The sequence below is a fragment of the Ascaphus truei genome, chromosome 3, assembly GCF_040206685.1.
Source record: "Ascaphus truei isolate aAscTru1 chromosome 3, aAscTru1.hap1, whole genome shotgun sequence".
Taxonomy (NCBI): Eukaryota; Metazoa; Chordata; class Amphibia; order Anura; family Ascaphidae; genus Ascaphus; species Ascaphus truei.
In genome coordinates, this window is record NC_134485.1 from 131852011 (window position 1) to 131871028 (window position 19018).

The following is a 19018-nucleotide window of genomic DNA, read 5'->3' on the forward strand; positions in this document are numbered from 1 at the left end:
TTTCTCCAGGTCGAAGAATATGCCAAGATAAGAAAGTTAACTCAAAATCTCCGGCGCATCAGAGTAGTTTTAAAATCAGGTTATTTATGAGAATAAAGAAAGAGAAGGGAAATTTTATTAATTTAGTTGCAGGATGAAATCGTTTGGGAATAGGTGAAAAATGTTTTTCTTTTATTTGTGCGCTATTTTTGTGATGTTGTTTGGCTGTGTATGAGAGGAATTTTTGTATTGTGTGTTCTGTATTGTGTGTAACCAGTAAAAACACCTTTCACTTTTATTTCTATAGGATTAAGATATGTTTGGGAATATTTTGTGTTTAAATATGGGGGTAAAAGCTCACAAGCATTGTTTGAAGTATATATTGTATGTTTTAAGGCAAGCATGTCAAACTCAAATGCTAACAAGGGCCAAATAAACAAGGTTTAAGTCTAGGTGGGCCGCAAAAAAAAAAAAACTTAAATTTTCATAGAAACGTAGGTTTATTTCGAAAAGTACAGTGTGTGTGTGCGTGTGTGCGTGTGTGCGTGTGTGTCGGATGACCTCAAAAAAAAAAAGCCAGATGTGAATGATTCTGAACCCATTAACCAGTGTCAGGATGCCCTCTCTTAACAATTTCCAAAGCAGCAATCCCACCTGGGATCTTACCTGATCCGCAGTCTCTCAAGGTAGTATACTGGAGGGGAGGTGTTCCTTACCTCTCTTCTAATGTCCCCCGTCTGAAACTTGAGAGTCAGATCTGGAAGAAAGCAGAATAGGTTATTTCGGTGTAGGTATAGGGCAGTTAAGATAAAAACGAAGAGAGTGGGTGAGGGTGACAGACATAGAGAGGGTGACACAGAGAGAGAGAGAGGGTGACAGAGAGAGGGTGACAGAGAGGGAGACAGACAGAGAGGGAGACAGACAGAGAGGGAGACAGACAGAGAGGGAGGCAGACAGAGAGGGAGGCAGACAGAGAGGGAGGCAGACAGAGAGGGAGGCAGACAGAGACGGAGGCAGACAGACAGAGACGGAGGCAGACAGACAGAGACGGAGGCAGACAGAGAGGGTGGGAGAGTGAGAGAGGGTGGGAGAGTGAGAGTGGGAGAGTGAGAGAGAGTGAGAGAGGGTGGGAGAGTGAGAGAGGGTGGGAGAGTGAGAGAGGGTGGGAGAGTGAGAGAGGGTGGGAGATTGAGAGAGGGTGGGAGAGTGAGAGAGGGTGGGAGAGTGAGAGAGGGTGGGAGTGAGAGTGGGAGAGTGAGAGAGGGTGAGAGAGGGTGGGAGAGTGAGAGAGGGTGGGAGAGTGAGAGAGGGTGGGAGAGTGGGAGAGTGAGAGAGGGTGGGAGAGACAGAGAGAGTGAGAGAGACAGAGAGAGTGAGAGAGACAGAGAGAGTGAGAGAGACAGAGAGAGACAGAGAGAGCGAGAGAGACAGAGACAGCGAGAGACAGAGAGAGCGAGAGAGAGCGAGAGAGACAGAGAGAGCGAGAGAGACAGAGAGAGCGAGAGAGACAGACAGAGAGGGAGACAGACAGAGAGGGAGACAGACAGAGAGGGAGACAGACAGAGAGGGAGACAGACAGAGAGGGAGACAGACAGAGAGGGAGACAGACAGAGAGGGAGACAGACAGAGAGGGAGACAGACAGAGAGGGAGACAGACAGAGAGGGATGCAGACAGAGAGGGAGGCAGATAGAGAGGGAGGCAGACAGAGACGGAGGCAGACAGACAGAGACGGAGGCAGATAGACAGAGACGGAGGCAGACAGAGAGGGTGGAAGAGTGAGAGAGGATGGGAGAGTGAGAGAGAGTGGGAGAGAGTGAGAGAGGGTGGGAGAGTGAGAGAGGGTGGGAGAGTGAGAGAGGGTGGGAGAGTCAGAGAGGGTGGGAGAGTGAGAGAGGGTGGGAAAGTGAGAGAGGGTGGGAGAGTGAGAGAGGGTGGGAGAGTGAGAGAGGGTGAGAGAGGGTGGGAGAGTGAGAGAGGGTGGGAGAGTGAGAGAGGGTGGGAGAGTGGGAGAGTGAGTGAGGGTGGGAGAGACAGAGAGAGTGAGAGAGACAGAGAGAGTGAGAGAGACAGAGAGAGTGAGAGAGACAGAGAGAGCGAGAGACAGAGAGACAGAGAGAGCGAGAGAGACAGAGAGAGCGAGAGAGACAGAGAGAGCGAGAGAGACAGAGAGAGCGAGAGAGACAGAGAGAGCGAGAGAGACAGAGAGAGCGAGAGAGACAGAGAGAGCGAGAGAGACAGAGAGAGTGAGAGAGACAGAGAGAGTGAGAGAGAGAGAGAGAGAGAGTGAGAGAGACAGAGAGAGTGAGTGAGAGAAACAGAGAGAGTGAGAAAAACAGAGAGAGTGAGAGAAACAGAGAGAGTGAGAGAAACAGAGAGAGTGAGAGAAACAGAGAGAGACTGATGGAGAGTGAGAGAGACAGGGAGAGTGAGAGAGACAGGGAGAGTGAGAGAGACAGGGAGAGTGAGAGTGAGAGAGAGAGAGGGTGGTTGACTGACTCACCGGGCCCGGGACGTCAACCACGGCAGACCCCCCTGTTGGTGGCCTTGTCCCTCATTCTCTCTCTACTTCCCCCCCATTTTCTCCCCCCATTTTCTCTCCCTTCCCTCCCCACCCCCATTCTCACAATCCCCTCTTCTCTGTCCCCACCCATCTCCCTCTCCCCCCCTCCATTCTCTCCCCCCCTCCATTCTCTCCCCCCCATTCTCTCTCTGACCTGCACAGACGCACACAGCCTCTGACCTACAGACACACACAGACAGACCAACAAAGACACTGACCACGCACAGACACCCACACAGTCACTGCTGGCCTGCACAGACATACACACACAGCCACTGATAAACACACACAAACACACACACACACACACACACCCCCCACACACACACACGCTCTCCCCCCCCACACACACACACACTCTCCCCCCCACACACACACTCCCCCCCCCACACACACACTCTCCCCACCCACACACACTTCCCACCCCCCCACACACACTCCCCCTCCCCCACACACACACTCTCCCCCCCCCCATACAACCACACACTCTTCCCCCCCCCCACACACACACTCTCCCCCCCACCACACACACACACACTCTCCCCCCCACACACAGGGGCAGGGGGTGACAGGGGCAGGGGTTGACAGGGGGTGACAGAGGCAGGGGGTGACAGGGGCAGGGGGTGACAGGGGGTGACAGAGGCAGGGGGTGACAGGGGCAGGGGGTGACAGGGGCAGGGGTTGACAGGGGCAGGGGGTGACAGGGGCAGGGGGTGATGGACAGGGGGTGAAAGAGGCAGGGGGTGACAGAGGCAGGGGATGACAGAGGCAGGGGGTGAAAGGGGCAGGGGGTGACAGGCAGGGGGTGACTGGGGGTGACAGAGGCAGGGGGTGACAGGGGCAGGGGGTGACAGAGGCAGGGGGTGACAGAGGGTGACAGAGGCAGGGGGTGATGGGCAGGGGGTGACGGGCAGGTGGTGACGAGCAGGGGTGACAGGGGCAGGGGGTGACAGGGGCAGGGGTCGGGTGGGTGACCCCAGGCTGGCCCCCATGCCCCATCAGCATCTTATCCCCCACCCCCTGCCTCCCATCGTTTCATCTGCCCAGGCTGGCCCCCATTCCCCATCATCATCTTATCCCCCACCCCCTGCCCCCCATCATTATTAGCTGCCCAGGCTGGCCTCTGTGCCCCATCATATTCCCCACCCCATGATTATCTCGCCCCCCCCTCCCCCCCAAAAAATATATTGTCCTTACCTTATTCCCAGGCTTCCAGGCAGGAGGCAGTCCCACAGACGTCTCTGAAGCTTTCTCCGCCGGGGTGTTGGCTCCGTCCCTGCTGTGCTCTCCACATCCCACACATGGCACGAGTGCAGCATGACTGCGCCCGGCCACCGTACAGCCCCAGCAGGCCAGCTCTTCCTTCAGCCGTGCTTGCCACATCGCCACCGCGCTCGCAACTCCCGGTCACACGCTTGCTACCGCCGCCCATGCGCTCGCCAACGCACACGCCCTCTGCACCGTTATATTGGCTGGGCCGTGGGCCACGGGCCGCAAAGATAGTCGTTCAGGGCCGCATGCGGCCCGCGGGCCACAAGTTTGACATACCTGTTTTAAGGTATATAACGCCATTAATATGCATAGCGCTTCACAAGAGGGGTGCACGTCATTAGCAAATGGTAAAGGTAATAGGTCATGAAATAAGTGATCCAGACATAAAAGTAACATTAAGGAAGAGAAGTCCCTGCACTGAGGAGCTTACAATCTAATTGGTAGGTAGGGAGAGCATACAGAGACATTAGGATTTTATTAGAATCCAGGAGAGGAATTTCAGGAGGGGAAACGCAGAATCAGAGTTTAAAGAGTAGAGTTATTCTGGCAGCAGCGTTTAGGATAGATTGTAGGGAAGACAGGTGAAAGTCAGGAAGGGAGGATAGCAGGGGATTACAGTAATCAAGATGGGAGAGAATGAGGGCCTGAATCAAAGTTTTAACAGTTGAGCAACAGAGGAACAGGTGTATCTTCGTGATATTGTGGAGGAAAAAGGGACAGGTTATATAAATGTTTTGAATGAGAGAGGAGAATATGAGAGAGGAGTTGAGTGTGGCCCCTAAGCAGCGTGCTTGGGCTACTGGATGAAAGAGTGTACTTCAAGAGTAATGTGGAAGGAGATAATAGGGTCAGGTTTGGGAGGAAGTATGAGGAAGTCTGTTTTTGCCATGTTAAATTTAAGGCGATAGAGGGCCATCCAGGATGAGATAACAGAAAGACATTCAGAAACTTAGGTTTGTACAGCAGGTGTAAGGTCAGGGGTTGAAAAGTAAATGTGGGTGTCGTCAGCATAGTGGTGATATTTAAACCTACAGTAAGAGATGTCATTAGGTCACCTAGAGAGAGTGTGTACAGAGAAAAGAGAAGAGTGTGGTCCACAGAGGCAAATGCTTTAGAGAGAGGAGATATGAGCAGAGTGTAATGACCTCTGTCTTTGGCAGCATATAGGTCATCAGTTATTTTAGTGGGAATTGTCTCCATGGATGGAGCAGTGCAGAAGTCAGATTGTAGAGGGTTATGGAGAGAATGGGTGTTGAGAAAATGGAGCAAGCAAGAGAATACAAGACAAGTTCAGTAGTTAGAAAGACAGGTAGGGTCAGGCTTGCTGTTTTTGAGTCATGGTACAGCTAAACCCCGTTTTAACGCGCCTCATACCGCGAATCGGTTATAACGCGGTCTGAGCATGGCTCCCGAATTGAAAGCCTCCATTTTGCCGGCTTACCTGCATCTCAAATTTTCCATTTTGCCGCCTTACACTCTCCTCTTACAGCTGTCCTGTCCACGTGCTCATCTCTCTCCTCTTCCTGCTGTCCACGTGCTCATCTCTCTGCCCGTCGTGTGCCATCTGGGTTTTTTTTTTTCAAACATTCAATTCAATGCTTTATTGACTACCAGACACAGACACAAATAAACATTAATACATTTTGTACAAAACACATGCAGGGATTGAACTCGGGACCTTCCAATGCCTTGCCTCTTACCTCTACACCATAGGCTTGGTGTGACAAGACAGAACCTATAAATATATTTATCCTCTACAACACAAGGTACATGTCAATGTGAAATCTTAAGTCTATTTCTAGCTTTCTATGACATCACACAGTTCTGTGGTCTAGTGGAAGAACTCTTACCAACATATGCAAGGGTCCTGGGTTCAATTCCTGTATGAAATGGTATAATTAACTTTTTTAATAAATTATTATTTTAATTATGTTGTATAATTTATAAATATATAATTCTTTATTATTCTTTATTAAATAATAATTATTCATTAATCAATAATGATGTATTAATAATAATTCATTATTAATCATTCTTTATGATTAATTATGTATTATTAATAAGTATGATTATTAATTATTATTAACAGTTAATTAACTAATTAATAATTATTACTAAATACTGGCGGTGAAATTTTAACGCGAGGTGAAATTTTTACGCGACCCCCGTTGTAACGCGGTCTTTGGGTTGTGGACCCCAAGCGAGGTGAAATTTTAATGCGACCCCGGTTGTAACGCGGTCTTTGGGTTGTGGACCCCAAGGACCGCGTTATAACGGGGTTTAGCTGTATAACTATTGCATGTTTGAAGGAGAATGGAAATGTAGCAGAGAAGAGGAGATCAACAGTGATGGTGACATTCTCTTCTGATACAGGGGGAAAAGAGTCAAGGAAAGCAGGAAGCGAAGTAGGAAGCAAAGTAGAATAGGAGGATACAGAGAGAATGGTCTGATGTATGGATTTCAACCTTTTCCTTAAAATAGTCAGCAAAGTACTGAGATGAGATTAAGGATGAGTAAGAGTGGGTTAGACTTGTGAGTGTTAATTAATGGAGAGAAGTAGGTTTGTTTAGCTTGAGAAAGGGCAAAATTGCAACAGGATAGCATACATTTGTAGTGAAGGAAGTCTGTGAAACTATGAAAGTTCAAACAGAAGGCATTAAAAAAAGAACTGAGTGGAGGGAGATAGCATGAGCGTGTGGGAGCTATTTGTGTGTTAAGAAGTTATATAACCTCAGCTATATAAAAGCGCGCTATTTAATTTTTGAGAGGCCATAAAAATGTAGTTCTTAGGGCTCTGGATAAAGCTCCATGTATTTAAACTTTAAGCAAAAGTTCCAATCCAATAATTATTATTTTTCAGGAAGAAACCGTGGTGTGCCGTTATCTTATCTGTTCAGGGTCAATTGGCAAAACACCCAGAAACAAGATGGCTTTTTGCCCGGGAACAAGTCTTATAAAATTAATATTTTTTCTTTAGTCAAATGCAGAGTGTATTTAAAAATATAAAGCTGACCATGTGCTCAGCACTGTGCAAAGAGATTATATAAAGCAAGACATTAGTGTGAAGTCTTATACAATATCATTTGTCTATTAACTGAATATGTGATATATGTTATAACTTATAACCATTTATTTTTTCCAAAGGTGTCCATAAGCAGTGGTTATTGTCAAAATGTCTGTGTAATCTAGAATGGGTTTGCCAGGAAGTGGTGAATTGGGAGTCACCTCTCATTTGTGGATGTGTCTTGTTCATAAGGTTAAATACAGGGGATACATAGTTGCAAAAGCAGTTACATAAGTGAACAGGGTATACATTATATACAAGGCATTTCAAATTTTTAGCAGAATAGTTACAGTGGATTGTTTGGGTACAAGCCAGATGGGGATTGGCTAGGGAAATTTGTATGGGTAAAATACAAATAGGGAGGGGGGGTGTGGGGGGGCGGACTCGGGACTGGTAATGAAACAGGAGAGGGGCCAAAATATATATAAAAATATATAAGTACAAGGTGGACGTATGTATGGAGCTCACAATAACAATTGATAAAGTGCACATCATAGAGCATGTTGGGGTACGCCGTGACGTCATGACGTCATCACGTTGGCGCATGTGTGTGGGGGGGTGTAGACACTGTGTGACACTGTGTGTGTGTGACACTGTGTGTGACAGTGTTTGTGTGACACTGTATGACACTGTTTGTGACACTGTTTGTGTGTTTGTGTGTGTGTGAGTGACATTGTATGTGACACTATGTGTGACACTTTGTGTGTGTTTGGGACACTGTTTGTGTGTGTGTGGGGGGGAGACACTGTGTGACACTGTGTATGTGTGTGTGTGTGTGTGTGTGTGTGTGTGTGTGTGTGTGTGTGTGTGTGTGTGTGTGTGTGACACTGTTTGTGACACTGTTTGTGACACTGTTTGTGTGTGGTTTGTGTGTGTGTGGGGAGGGGTGGGCACTGTGTGTGACACTTTGTGACACTGTTTGTGACACTGTGTGTGTGGGGGGGGGGTGTAGACACTGTGTGAGACCTTGTAGCTTTCAATCCTATAGTATGGATTTGGCTTATATCTAGCTATCCACTATTTGACAATATACCTGATTTGTCATCTATTTTGAGTGCAACTACAGGGGGCTGTTTATAGTCTTCTGACTATATGTCTGTTTTTTGTATAAATTTTCTCCCTTGCACCAAGTAGATTGTGTGCTTGTGTTTGTACGTCTGGTGCAGCGACGTGCTCTGTGTGTTATTGTACTGATTGGCCAACAAGGTAGGAAACTGCCGGAGGGGGGGGGGAGCATTAAAAAAAAAAAATACTTACCAGCCGGGCTGCTGCAGTCTCCTCCTCCGCGCCGCCGCAGACTCGCGCACAGCGCACCACAGCTAATTACTCGCGCACCGCTGGCGAGGCTAAAAAAAAAACTGGAACACATGGAGGAAAAAACGGGACATTTCCGGGACACACAGGAAACCGGGACAGCTCTCGAAAAACCAGGACTGTCCCGGCAAAAGGGGGACGGGTGGTCACCCTAGTGCTTGGTGATGTAATGTAGATAGAGAGGGCTTCTCTGTCTGATGTGCAGTGTATCAATGGTGAGACAGTGTAAAACAAAAAGGCCTTGCTGGGGTATATAGCAGGCAGTTACTCACTCAGAGTCCAGGGTGAAAGGAAGTGAGGAGCAGTGTGGGTAAAGGGAATAGCCTTGGGACAGACTATCTTAAAACAAGCAGAAGGGGGGGCAGACTAGCCCATTCTGGAGAGAAAGGCTGGGGCTGCTATGGCAACTCACAGAATGTCTGAGGGAACTACAACATGTAGCAATAATGTTGCATTTTACATGCAGCGTTGCTGCTGGGACAGGGGAAACTGACAGGCAATTAAACAAGGGAGAAATGGATCCCATAAACTAAAGGAGAGACAGAGGAATATGGAATCTAGTTCCAGGACACTCCCCGTCTGGTATCTGTAGATACCACTATATAACGGACTATGTGGAACATATGTGCAATGCATAACAAAGATATCATCACATTCTCAAACAATACAAGAGTCCAGAGGGGAAGGCATGGCATGAGGAGGGGAAGGCATGGCATGAGGAGGGGAAGACATGGGGAGAGGAGGGGAAGATATGAGGAGGAATGGGGGAGATATTAGGAGATGAGGAGGAGGAAATATGCAGAGGGGAAGGTATGAGGAGGGGAAGATAAGAGGTGAGGAGGGGGAGATATGAGGGGAAGAGGGAAAGGTTTGAGGGGGAGATGAGGAGGGATGGGGGTGATATGCGGAGGGGGAGATAGGAAGAGGGGAGGAGATATGAGGAGGGGAGTTATAAGGCTGTGAGGGGGAGATATGAGATGAGAAGGAGATATGAGGAGGGGAGGGGGAGAGATGAGAAGGAGTTATGAGTGGAAGGGTAGTATGAGGAGGAGGTATGAGGAGGGATGGGGGAGATATTAGGAGATATGAGGTATGAAGGGGGAGATATGAGGGGGAGGTATGAGAAGAGATGGGGCTGTGTGTGTAGGTAAGTGACTGTGTGTGTGTGTCACTGTGTGTGCATGGATATTGGGGAGGGAGGTTGAATGTGGGTGTAAAAGAGAGGAAGGAAAGGGTGACTGGGGAGTGTAAGGTGGGGTGAGAGTGAGGAGGTGTATGAGAAGGGTGGGGGTTCTCGCAAGGCCGCTGAAATGTGGGTGGGGGGCCCCGGTGGAAACGTTGGTCCTGCACCCCGGGAAAGCTGTCTACGGCCCTGCATGGCAGTGATGTCATTGACTGCCACAAGGAAAACAAGAGACCCTACATACGAGGTCAGGAATGTCACATTTTTAAAATGTCTTAATTTTAATTAATGCCTAAATTTTTTTTATTTAATTTTAATTTGTAAATAATTTATTTAATTTTAATTTGTTAATTATTTTAATTACACATACACACATACACAGTGAGGGTCCACCCCCTCCGAACAGGGCATTCTTGGCCAAGAATGCCCTGGCTGTAAGAGTTGAAGGGCCCAAACAAAGCCCCAGCCTCTATACACACACACACTGCAGGGCCCACCTCTATACACACAAACACACTGTGTTTGTGTGTATAGAGGTGGGCCCTGCAGTGTGTGTTTGTGTGTATCGAGGTGGGCCCTGCACACTGCAGCCCCCACCGCTATACAACCAACACACACTGCTGCCCCCACCTCTATATACACACACACACACACTCTGCATGGCCCACATCTTTATACAGAAACACACACTGCAGCCCCCACCTCTATATACACACACACACTGCATCTCTCTCTCTCTCTCTCTCTCTCACACACACACACTGCTGCCCCCATATCTCTCTCTCTCTCTCTCTCTCTATATATATATATATATATATATATATACACAAACACACACACACACTGCAGGGCCCACATCTGTATACAGAAACACACTGCAGACCCCACCTCTATACACACACACACTCAGCAGGGCCCACATCTGTATACAGAAACACACAACGCAACCAGGGTTGCCACCTTCTATTGAAGGCTAACCCAGAGATAACAAAAAAATTTAGATCTTTTTATTATATATTTATTTATCTTGCCTTTGGTTGTAACCTCCACTCCAAATTCCGTCAACATGGCTGCGCAACATCACGTAATGCCCATTGCCATAACAACGAGACGCTCCGTGACGTCACGCGGCATCAAGTTGACATGACAACAGGATGCATTATAGCGCCGAGGCATCAGGTGATGCCACATTGTCATGGCAACATGTCACTGCCTGACATCAGTGTCTCGTTGTCATGGCAACGGGTGCGTCATGTGATGTAATTTGTTTTTAAAAATTATCTATAAATGTGTCCCGGTTTTTCATTTTGAAAATCTGGTCACCCTAGGGGGAAGGGGGGGGGAGAGGAAGGGGGGGGAGAGGAAGGGGGGGGGAGAGGAAGGGGGGGGGGGGAGAGGAAGGGGGGGGGAGAGGAAGGGGGGGGGAGAGGGAAGGGGGGGGAGAGGGAAGGGGGGGGAGAGGGAAGGGGGGGGAGAGGGAAGGGGGGGGAGAGGGAAGGGGGGGAGAGGAAGGGGGTAAACGCTTGTTTTACGAAGCCCTTCCCCCCCCCCCCCCCTTTTATTGATATTGTATAGTCCTGTTTGATGAGTTGTACTCTCCATAGCCTACATTGGGGCAGTTGCTTGTTGTATCATCTTTTGTTCATTCAATACATTTTCTATTGGCATTTGACCATTGTCTGATTTTCCTTTATATTGTGTGCTGGGAACATATATACATAAATACACACATATATAAACAGTACATACTGTACATAATAATAATAATAGCATGTTCTTCTATAGAGCTGCTAGTTTACGTAGCACTTTACAGAGGCATTTTGCAGGCACTGTCCCTGTCCCGTGGAGCTTACAATCTATGTTTTTGGTGCCTGAGGCACAGGGAGATAAAGTGGCTTGCCCAAGGTCACAAGGAGCCGACAACACACACACGACACCCAGAGAACACACTAAGGACACGCAGGACCCACACAGGACGTACATCCCTCCATTCGCTCACCCCGGGAATCACACACACACACACACACACACACACACACACACACACACACACACACACACACACACACACACACACACACACACACACACACACACACACACACGACGTACATCCCTCCATTCGCTCACCCCGGGAATCCAACACACACACACACACACATACACACACACACACACACACACACACACACACACACGACACCCAGAGAACACACTCAGGACACGGACACACACCACACACAGGACATAAATCCCTCCATTCGCTCACCCCCCTCCCCCATATACCTCCATCCTCTCTCCCCCCATAGCATGGGGAGAGAGGAGTGAGAGAGAGGTGGGGGGGAGAGAGGGGGGAGAGGAGTATCCTGAAGCCAGGGTCACGAAAGGGGGAATGAATGACTCCAGGTAGCTTAACTCATGTCTCACCTCTTCCAAAGCACAAACAAGTCCTTTTCTCTTTCTTGATTTTATTGAGGGAAATCACAGGGAGATAGGTGCTTGGTGATGTAATGTAGATAGAGAGGGCTTCTCTGTCTGATGTGCAGTGTATCAATGGTGAGACAGTGTAAAACAAAAAGGCCTTGCTGGGGTATATAGCAGGCAGTTACTCACTCAGAGTCCAGGGTGAAAGGAAGTGAGGAGCAGTGTGGTTAAAGGGAATAGCCTTGGGACAGACTATCTTAAAACAAGCAGAAGGGGGGGCAGACTAGCCCATTCTGGAGAGAAAGGCTGGGGCTGCTATGGCAACTCACAGAATGTCTGAGGGAACAACAACATGTAGCAATAATGTTGCATTTTACATGCAGCGTTGCTGCTGGGACAGGGGAAACTGACAGGCAATTAAACAAGGGAGAAATGGATCCCATAAACTAAAGGAGAGACAGAGGAATATGGAATCTAGTTCCAGGACACTCCCCGTCTGGTATCTGTAGATACCACTATATAACGGACTATGTGGAACATATGTGCAATGCATAACAAAGATATCATCACATTCTCAAACAATACAAGAGTCCAGAGGGGAAGGCATGGCATGAGGAGGGGAAGGCATGGCATGAGGAGGGGAAGACATGGGGAGAGGAGGGGAAGATATGAGGAGGAATGGGGGAGATATTAGGAGATGAGGAGGAGGAAATATGCAGAGGGGAAGGTATGAGGAGGGGAAGATAAGAGGTGAGGAGGGGGAGATATGAGGGGAAGAGGGAAAGGTTTGAGGGGGAGATGAGGAGGGATGGGGGTGATATGCGGAGGGGGAGATAGGAAGAGGGGAGGAGATATGAGGAGGGGAGTTATAAGGCTGTGAGGGGGAGATATGAGATGAGAAGGAGATATGAGGAGGGGAGGGGGAGAGATGAGAAGGAGTTATGAGTGGAAGGGTAGTATGAGGAGGAGGTATGAGGAGGGATGGGGGAGATATTAGGAGATATGAGGTATGAAGGGGGAGATATGAGGGGGAGGTATGAGAAGAGATGGGGCTGTGTGTGTAGGTAAGTGACTGTGTGTGTGTGTCACTGTGTGTGCATGGATATTGGGGAGGGAGGTTGAATGTGGGTGTAAAAGAGAGGAAGGAAAGGGTGACTGGGGAGTGTGAGGTGGGGTGAGAGTGAGGAGGTGTATGAGAAGGGTGGGGGTTCTCGCAAGGCCGCTGAAATGTGGGTGGGGGGCCCCGGTGGAAACGTTGGTCCTGCACCCCGGGAAAGCTGTCTACGGCCCTGCATGGCAGTGATGTCATTGACTGCCACAAGGAAAACAAGAGACCCTACATACGAGGTCAGGAATGTCACATTTTTAAAATGTCTTAATTTTAATTAATGCCTAAATTTTTTTTATTTAATTTTAATTTGTAAATAATTTATTTAATTTTAATTTGTTAATTATTTTAATTACACATACACACATACACAGTGAGGGTCCACCCCCTCCGAACAGGGCATTCTTGGCCAAGAATGCCCTGGCTGTAAGAGCTGAAGGGCCCAAACAAAGCCCCAGCCTCTATACACACACACACTGCAGGGCCCACCTCTATACACACAAACACACTGTGTTTGTGTGTATAGAGGTGGGCCCTGCAATGTGTGTTTGTGTGTATCGAGGTGGGCCCTGCACACTGCAGCCCCCACCGCTATACAACCAACACACACTGCTGCCCCCACCTCTATATACACACACACACACACTCTGCATGGCCCACATCTTTATACAGAAACACACACTGCAGCCCCCACCTCTATATACACACACACTGCATCTCTCTCTCTCTCTCTCTCTCTCACACACACACACTGCTGCCCCCATATCTCTCTCTCTCTCTCTCTATATATATATATATATATATATATATATATATATATACACACACACACACACTGCAGGGCCCACATCTGTATACAGAAACACACTGCAGACCCCACCTCTATACACACACACACTCAGCAGGGCCCACATCTGCATACAGAAACACACAATGCAACCAGGGTTGCCACCTTCTATTGAAGGCTAACCCAGAGATAACAAAAAAATTTAGATCTTTTTATTATATATTTATTTATCTTGCCTTTGGTTGTAACCTCCACTCCAAATTCCGTCAACATGGCTGCGCAACATCACGTAATGCCCATTGCCATAACAACGAGACGCTCCGTGACGTCACGCGGCATCAAGTTGACATGACAACAGGATGCATTATAGCGCCGAGGCATCAGGTGATGCCACATTGTCATGGCAACATGTCACTGCCTGACATCAGTGTCTCGTTGTCATGGCAACGGGTGCGTCATGTGATGTCATTTGTTTTTAAAAATTATCTATAAATGTGTCCCGGTTTTTCATTTTGAAAATCTGGTCACCCTAGGGGGAAGGGGGGGGGGGAGAGGAAGGGGGGGGGGAGAGGGAAGGGGGGGGGAGAGGGAAGGGGGGGGAGAGGGAAGGGGGGGGAGAGGGAAGGGGGGGGAGAGGGAAGGGGGGGGAGAGGGAAGGGGGGGGAGAGGAAGGGGGGGAGAGGAAGGGGGTAAACGCTTGTTTTACGAAGCCCTTCCCCCCCCCCCCTTTTATTGATATTGTATAGTCCTGTTTGATGAGTTGTACTCTCCATAGCCTACATTGGGGCAGTTGCTTGTTGTATCATCTTTTGTTCATTCAATACATTTTCTATTGGCATTTGACCATTGTCTGATTTTCCTTTATATTGTGTGCTGGGAACATATATACATAAATACACACATATATAAACAGTACATACTGTACATAATAATAATAATAGCATTTTCTTCTATAGAGCTGCTAGTTTACGTAGCACTTTACAGAGGCATTTTGCAGGCACTGTCCCTGTCCCGTGGAGCTTACAATCTATGTTTTTGGTGCCTGAGGCACAGGGAGATAAAGTGGCTTGCCCAAGGTCACAAGGAGCCGACAACACACACACGACACCCAGAGAACACACTAAGGACACGCAGGACCCACACAGGACGTACATCCCTCCATTCGCTCACCCCGGGAATCACACACACACACACACACACACACACACACACACACACACACACGACACCCAGAGAACACACTCAGGACACGGACACACACCACACACAGGATATAAATCCCTCCATTCGCTCACCCCCCCTCCCCCATATACCTCCATCATCTCTCCCCCCATAGCATGGGGAGAGAGGAGTGAGAGAGAGGTGGGGGGGAGAGAGGGGGGAGAGGAGTATCCTGAAGCCAGGGTCACGAAAGGGGGAATGAATGACTCCAGGTAGCTTAACTCATGTCTCACCTCTTCCAAAGCACAAACAAGTCCTTTTCTCTTTCTTGATTTTATTGAGGGAAATCACAGGGAGATAGGTGCTTGGTGATGTAATGTAGATAGAGAGGGCTTCTCTGTCTGATGTGCAGTGTATCAATGGTGAGACAGTGTAAAACAAAAAGGCCTTGCTGGGGTAAATAGCAGGCAGTTACTCACTCAGAGTCCATGGTGAAAGGAAGTGAGAATCAGTGTGGGTAAAGGGGATAGCCTTGGGACAGACTATCTTAAAACAAGCAGAAGGGGGGGCAGACTAGCCCATTCTGGAGAGAAAGGCTGGGGCTGCTATGGCAACTCACAGAATGTCTGAGGGAACTACAACATGTAGCAATAATGTTGCATTTTACATGCAGCGTTGCTGCTGGGACAGGGGAAACTGACAGGCAATTAAACAAGGGAGAAATGGATCCCATAAACTAAAGGAGAAGAGACAGAGGAATATGGAATCTAGTTCCAGGACAAGGAGTGTGAGAGTGAGGGGGGATAGGGACACTGGAAGAGGAGAGATTGTGAGAGCGCCCCCTGGAGGATTGAGGGGGACTGTTTGAGGCCAGAGGAGGGGGCCTGCCGAGCTGACTGCTGATAGGTGGCCATGGAGGTGCCTGTCGAAAACTTCCCTTCTACCAGTCTGCAGCATGCTGCATGGACAGGCATCTCAACGGACACCTTCCAACAGGCCACCTCTGCGGATCAGGACAGATTAGTTTTGCTGGCAGGGGTCTGGCACCTTTCCCATTACTCATTGGGCCCAGGACAAGAGGCCCTGCACACAGGACACACACAGGCAGCATACACACATCTCTATCCCCCCATGCTCTGTGTCTCTCTCCCCCCAAGCTTTCTCTCTGTCCCCCATGATGTTCTCTCTGTCCCCCATGCTGTCTCTATTTCACTCCTTGCCTAGTATATAGTTTAGTGCGTGGCATAATAACCTATATAGTTCTGCTACATGGTATATTAGGTCAGTAGGAGAGGGTTAAAATGAAAATAATAAAACTATTAATAATAAAACTTTAATTCGTCCAATTATTAAACACTCAAATGTAAAAACATGGATAGTCCTCTTAATGGAGTCAGAGGAACGCATAATCAGTACAAGTAACTATTCACAATTTATTAATGTGTATATTGTCCTCAAAGAGCTGCAGACATTAAATGATCTTAGTATCATACATAATAACAGTAGCAGTAACTATGAAATAATCACCATCTGATAAGTATATCATACTGTATGTGGAAGTGCTGCTAAAGACAAACAGGGACAACACGGTTTGGGTTATAATATGATACTGATAGCAAAAATAGAGTATGTCCAGACATAGGCACTAGTATACAGTATCAAGAGCCCCCCGTGAAGAGTAATGGTCCGGAAAGAATCATACAGTATGTTGTTATCCCTCCCTGGATATGACAGTCAATGGGAAATTCCTAGCACTGCTAGTTTTACCTAGCGCTTTACAGAGACATTTTGCAGGTACAAGTCCCTGCCCCGTGGAGCTTACAATCTATGTTTTTGGTGCCTGAGGCACAGGGAGATAATGTGACTTGCCTAAGGTCACAAGGAGCTGACACTGGAAATTGAACCAGGCTCCTCTGTTTCAAACTCAGTGCCAGTCAGTATCTTTACTCACTGAGCCACTCCCTCTCCCATGTCTCTTATCACATCCCAGTATATGGAGATCTCCCATTATCACAAGCTGGAAACGTCTGACAGAGCTCAGGCTGAGCCCAGAATGGGACAGACATTTGCATTCTAATTTAAAAAAAATACATGTTTACCTGACTTCCATGGTTACAGCTAAACTGCTTGGTACCAGAGTTCTATGCCACCACTCTCTGCCATAACCATTGTGGATCTGTCAGGTAAGGTTTCTTCTGAGACGTAGCAGAGATTTCAGACACTTCACCGCTCATTTGGATCATATTTATAACCAGGAGGTTTATTTTTCATCTTCAGGACAAATTCACAACTTTTTGTCCCATTGGGAGAGGATTACAGCAGCCTCCCTGTGGAGGGCAATGGCCCATTCATTGGGTCTCCTCTGAGACTTTTTGGTCTAACATAAAAAACTATTTTCTGCCACTTAATTGATATCAAATCTGTGGCTTTTTAGAAGTACAGTATCACTTTTCCATCTTTTTTGTGTTGTTGTTCAATAGATTATATTTATAAATATAATAGATTATATTTATTAGAATAATAGATTATATGTATTAGTATAATAGATTATATTTATTAGTATAAGAGATTATATTTATTAGTATTTAAGTCACTACCTCACTGATCTCCCTTCCCCACCATCCAGATTGAGATTTTACTGTCAGACAACAAATTTCCCAACAAGATGGAGACACCCAAGGTAAGATCTGATAAAAGGACAACCTTAGAATGCATCAAAACAAAGTCTGATGTGGCATGTAACAGAATTAAATAGGGGTGAGATCTGACTACCTGGGCGTCCCTGTGTGTTGAGAGGCTCCTATAAAGAGCCAAAGCGTTGATCAGTTCTATTCAATAGTATTGTATTTTTTTGTTTTTACAAAGCCCTGGTGTGCCTGTTTTTCTTTATATATCTATATATACATAAACACACAAGTATGTGTGTGTGTGTGTGTGTGTATACTGTACTGTATATATATTTATATTATTGGCACAATGTTTCGTTTTTATACACACACACACACACACACACACACACACACACACACACACAGAGATTCATGCTCCTAAAATACAAATGCACAATCAGTAATATTCTCACACAATCACACTAAAATAGCACTATATATATATATATATATATATATATATATATATATATATATATATATATATATATATATATATATATATATATCACACATAGACACAGACACACACACGGTATCCCCAGCACCACCACATCAGCACACCGGTATCCTCGGCCCCCTGCCATTCCCAGCCCCCATCAACACCATCACCCACCCATTAGTACCTTCGCACCTCCCCCATCGCCACACCCACATCAGCACCCCCACATCCGCATCCCCACATCAGCACCAAACCCTCCCAAATCAGCACCCCGATACAATCACCATCAGTACAGCCACAGCAGCAGTACCACCGCACACCGCCATGGGCAGTGTGGACCACTCCCCACCCAACCACCCAACCACCCAAATGCCACCCCCACACCACAAACATCCTGGGCAACGCCGGGGCTCTCAGCTAGTATATACATAAACACACAAGTATGTGTGTGTGTATATATATATTTATATTATTGGCACAATGTTTCGGTTTTATATACACACACACACACACACACACAGATTCCTGCTCCTAAAATTCAAATGCACAATCAGTAATATTCTCACACACTCACACTAAAATAGCACTAACAGATTGATACACTTGTGCAAACACAGCCACAATACGGCAGCTTAGCACAGACACACACTGTGATATAAGACAAAATCCATTTCTCATTATGATTTACAAACACACACACACAGTGACTATCAGACAGTAACACACACTCCGATACACACACTAATGATTACATACACACACAGTAACGAACAGACAGTAACACACACTCACTCCGATACACACACACTAATGGTTAATTACACACGCACACACAGTAACTATCAGACAGTATCACGCACGCACTCACTCCGACACACACACACTAATGGTTACACAAACACAGTAACTATCAGACAGTAACATATACACTAATGGTTGAGCCGTGGGAGGGGGGTATTTGGGAGTACTGGGCCTGGGGAGGAGGGTGTTAGGGGCTATTGGGCCTGGGGAGGAGGATATTAGGGGATATTGGGCCTGGAGATGGGAGCATTAG

General features: G+C 47.2%; 1 long non-coding RNA gene across 1 annotated transcript in view; it reads right to left on the minus strand.

Moving 5' to 3' along the window:
• Nucleotides 1-8234, minus strand: part of LOC142490966 (uncharacterized) — a 39146-nt gene extending 30912 nt beyond the window's left edge. Inside the window, exon 1 of the long non-coding RNA XR_012800185.1 lies at nt 8134-8234. This is a non-coding gene — a long non-coding RNA (uncharacterized LOC142490966). The remainder of the gene's footprint in view (nt 1-8133) is intronic.
• Between the last annotated feature and the right edge of the window lie 10784 nt (nt 8235-19018).